This window comes from Penaeus japonicus, unplaced genomic scaffold, assembly GCF_977035675.1.
Source record: "Penaeus japonicus unplaced genomic scaffold, GWHDUDI00000001_assembly GWHDUDI00000013, whole genome shotgun sequence".
In the NCBI taxonomy this organism is placed as follows: domain Eukaryota; kingdom Metazoa; phylum Arthropoda; class Malacostraca; order Decapoda; family Penaeidae; genus Penaeus; species Penaeus japonicus.
Genome location: NW_028234415.1, coordinates 5830547 through 5835546, shown reverse-complemented (window position 1 = coordinate 5835546; position 5000 = coordinate 5830547).

Sequence of the window (5000 nt, the reverse complement as noted above, 5' to 3'; positions counted from 1 at the left end):
ATGTATATTATATATATTGATATATATTATATATATCTATACATACATAAATATATATATTTATATATATATTTATTAATATCTATTAATTTATATATATATACACTGTGCATATATGTCTAAATAAGAACAAATATGATATCATCATTTTATATTCACCTAAAAAACGCTTTGCTAAGAAAGAAATATTCCGTGGCATGCTCGTATTCCTCCTATAATGCAAAGTTGTGTAGTATCATCAAGGCCTTTGTACTTGCATAATAGGGGTCGTTTTTCCGCCGCCTAACTTTTATGAGCAGTAGTCTCTTCGCCATCTGTTGATAACATATGTCCCCTGCAAGGGCTGCCAAGACTTTGGATTCAGATTATGTCAAGCATTTTTCCCACAAATCACTAAATAAATAGGATGCATATTTCAGCATTTTGATGACGGAGTAGAAACTTTCTGTTGAGAGACTCTCGTATTTCGTATTCTCGTGAAAGATATATTCTTCCTGTCTTATCTTCTTCTCTCTTCTCTCTATTCTCTCTCTCAGTTTGTTAGTAATGTTATTCTCGTATATTTATATCATTGAGGAGATTCATGTATGTATGTGTGATTGTTTTTGTTAGAGACTCTTGTATAATGTACCATGTGTTTAGTAGATCTCTTGTATAATGAACCATTTGTTAGTGGACATCTTGTATAATGAACATTTGTTAGCGGAATCTGTATATGCTACCATTTGTTAGTAGTATCTTGTTATATGAAACCTTTGTTAGGCGGGACACATCTTGTATTATAATGAACCATTTGTTAGCGGACGACATCTTGTTAATGAATCAATTGTTAGGGGATTCTTGATAAATGAAACCCTTTGTGTTAGCGGAATCTTGTATAATGAACCATTGTTAGCGGACATTCTTGTATTAATGAACATATTTAGTTAGCGGACATCTTGTATAATGAAAATTTTGTTAGGGACATCTAGTATATGATCATTTGTAGCGGACATCTTGTTTAATGAACCATTTGTTTTGCGGACATCTTGTATAATGAACCATTCTGTTAGCGGACATCTTGTATAAATGAACCATTTGTTAGCGGACCATCTTGTATAATGAACATTTGTTAGGCGGACATTTTGTATAATGACCATTCGTTTAGCGGACATCTTGTATAATGAAACCCAATTTGTTTAGCGGACATCTTGTATTAATGAACCATACTACGAATTTGTATAAATGAAACATCTTGTAAGAATGAACCATATGTAAATAGAAATTTAAAAATTAATGATCCTGATACATCAAACTTGGCTTATGATAAATTCCCCGTAGAATCATAAGAATTCCGTGACCGAAAAGAAAAGAAACCAATATTCACACACTTTTCTTTTAGGTTCATAGAGTACTCGATCCAACTTGGGACATTACTGCTGAATTTGAACTGACACATGAACTCTGTTGCATTGATATCATATGATAGCGATAGCTGTTTATAGGTATTGGTATCAGGTATTTATTTCTGTTTTTGTTTTCTTTTTTTCGAGGAAAAGAACAAAAAAAAAAAAAATTGGTTAAAGTAAGAGTACTGTTTAAGCTTACGTCCTTGTTCACTCTATCGTGTTCCTCTGAGTATTTTATGAAAAATTGATTGTACCAATCTCTACATATTAATAATTTCACAGATGTTTATATTGATGCCCATGTCATTTCTATCGCTAATACTGTATTTCCACTCTTTTTATTGTGAATACTTGTGATGATTATATTACATCAATGCAAGCCATAAATAAAGAAGGAACAAACTGCATAATATGGATTATTTTGGCACAATCGGACAATAACTCAAAGCTATTTGTATTTCACTTGCCCCATACCAGCAGTATGCACGCCTATAGTTTGTCATTATAATGGCAATGAACTAATTTCAAGACTGTTGAATAATGATGCTGAATAATAAATTAATACATGGTTTCAAAACCCCACGCTGCTTCATCCTCCATTTTTGTTTGTTCACTGTTGCCTTAACATCCTGATTACAGAAGTAGTATATACGAAAATTATCTATCAATTGAAGGATGTGACAATTTGCAGTTACCCCCTTACCCCCTTACCACCCCCCCCCCCCCCCCCCCCCCCCACCCTTCTCCTGCATTTCCACTCCTACGACCTCACTTATCCTAAAATTCCAAATAACAATGTGGGAATGTTTAGATGACTATAAATAGAGCTTTTCACTTGAATACTGACAACCAACGCTACGATTTCATCAATGAACAAAAATTTTAATCAAAGTATATCAATCTAGTGATATTCTAACTCTTATTGGCAGATTAACATATTTTTTTTTTTTTTTTTTTTTTTTTTGAAAAGGTTGACTATTACCCCAGAAGCATGAATAAAGATACTAGATAATATGTTGTTTGTTGTTGTTGTTGTTTTTCTTTCAGATAATAAAGGTATATCTAATAGACATTCTTCTGTTTGTAATTGCAATTACTGAGGATTTGCTTTTTCTTATTTCACGTGGCCCGGGATTTTGAATAGACCTTTTACCCCTTTTTGGGATCCAAGTATTTTCCAATTTTGCAGGGAAGACGCTCCTTGAGAGCGGAAACATAAATTTCCAGTGGTTATCTTAATAAAAATTTACAAGAGCCTATCGGTTATTTATACACAAGGGTTTTTCTTTTCCAGTCTCAATGATGTTTCATATTCAGAGATTGTGATGCAAAATCTAATTGCATTTTTTATCTTTTTTTTTTTGCATTTACAATTGTTTTAGTATTAATCATAATAACTCAATTAATTAGATTTTATTTATCTTTGTCTCATTCCCACAACCTTCATGATAAATCTTATCAACCCTCAACAGGCGACCCCAAACCAAAGAAAACTACAATCTCTAATCAAATATCATGAAGTTGTAGATATTCCCTCATAAGGAGATTCGAGTGAACTTGTGGAAATCAAAAATAGCACTCGGGCCAGACAACCCTAAAGTAGGCCTAGAAAATCAGGGATGACTCTCTCATCTTCCTAGTGACTTTAGTGCTTCTTTCCTCCCTCCTTTTCCAGCACTTTCCCTGCCTCTTTCCTGCCCTCTTTATATCCCTGCCTCTATCCTGCCTCATTTTTCCCTGCCTCATATCCTGCCTCTTTCTTGCCAGTCTTTCCTCCTTCATTCTTGCCTCTTTTTTTCCTGCCTCTTTTTCCTGCTTCTATCCTTCCTCTTCCTGCCTCTTTCCCTGCCTCTTTCCTCCTCTTTCCACTTGCCTCTTCTGCCTCATTCCTGCCTCTTTAGCCTGCCTCTTTTCCCCTTCCATACCTGCCTCTTATCCTTCCTCTTTCCCTGCTCTTTCCCTGCCTCCCACCTTCCCTCATTCCTGCCTCCTTTCCTCCTCTTTCGCTGCCTCTTTCCCTGCCTCTTTCTTGCCACTTTCTTGTCCACTTTCATTGCCTCTTCTGCCTCCATACCTGCCTCTTTCATGCCTCTTTCCTGCCTCTTTCCTGCCTCTTTCTTGCCTCTTTCCTGCCTCTTTCCTGCCTCTTTCCTGCCTCTTTCTTGCCTCTTTCCTGCCTCTTTCCTGCCTCTTTCCTGCCTCTTTCCTGCCTCTTTCCTGCTTCTTTCTTGCCTCTTTCCTGCCTCTTTCCTTCCTCTTTCCTGCCTCTTTCCTGCCTCTTTCTTGCCTCTTTCCTGCCTCTTTCCTGCCTCTTTCCTTCCTCTTTCCTTCCTCTTTCCTGCCTCTTTCCTGCCTCTTTCCTGCTTCTTTCTTGCCTCTTTCCTGCCTCTTTCCTTCCTCTTTCCTGCCTCTCTCCTGCCTCTTTCCTGCCTCTTTCCTGCCTCTTTCCTGCCTCTTTCCTGCCTCTTTCCTTCCTCTTTCCTTCCTCTTTCCTGCCTCTTTCCTTCCTCTTTCCTGCCTCTTTCCTGCCTCTTTCCTGCCTCTTTCCTTCCTCTTTCCTGCCTCTTTCCTGCCTCTTTCCTGCTTCTTTCCTTCCTCTTTCCTGCCTCTTTCCTGCCTCTTTCCTGCCTCTTTCTTGCCTCTTTCCTGCCTCTTTCCTGCCTCTTTCCTGCCTCTTTCCTGCCTCTTTCCTTCCTCTTTCCTGCCTCTTTCCTGCCTCTTTCCTGCCTCTTTCCTGCCTCTTTCCTGCCTCTTTCCTGCCTCTTTCCTGCCTCTTTCTTGCCTCTTTCTTGCCTCTTTCTTGCCTCTTTCCTGCCTCTTTCCTGCCTCTTTCATGCCTCTTTCCTGCCTCTTTCCTGCCTCTTTCTTGCCTCTTTCCTGCCTCTTTCCTGCCTCTTTCCTGCCTCTTTCTTGCCTCTTTCCTGCCTCTTTCCTGCCTCTTTCCTGCCTCTTTCCTGCCTCTTTCCTGCTTCTTTCTTGCCTCTTTCCTGCCTCTTTCCTTCCTCTTTCCTGCCTCTTTCCTGCCTCTTTCTTGCCTCTTTCCTGCCTCTTTCCTGCCTCTTTCCTTCCTCTTTCCTTCCTCTTTCCTGCCTCTTTCCTGCCTCTTTCCTGCTTCTTTCTTGCCTCTTTCCTGCCTCTTTCCTTCCTCTTTCCTGCCTCTCTCCTGCCTCTTTCCTGCCTCTTTCCTCCTCCTCTCCTGCCTCTTTCCTGCCTCTTTCCTTCCTCTTTCCTTCCTCTTTCCTGCCTCTTTCCTTCCTCTTTCCTGCCTCTTTCCTGCCTCTTTCCTGCCTCTTTCCTTCCTCTTTCCTGCCTCTTTCCTGCCTCTTTCCTGCTTCTTTCCTGCCTCTTTCCTGCTTCTTTTTTGCCTCTTTCCTGCCTCTTTCCTTCCTCTTTCCTGCCTCTTTCCTGCCTCTTTCCTACTTCTTTCCTGCCTCTTTCTTGCCTCTTTCCTGCCTCTTTCCTGCTTCTTTCCTTCCTCTTTCCTGCCTCTTTCCTTCTGCTTTCCTGCCTCTTTCCTGCCTCGTTCCTGCCTCTTTCCTGCCTCTTTCCTGCTTCTTTCCTGCCTCTTTCCTGCCTCTTTCCTGCTTCTTTCCCCTCTTTCCTGCCTCTTTT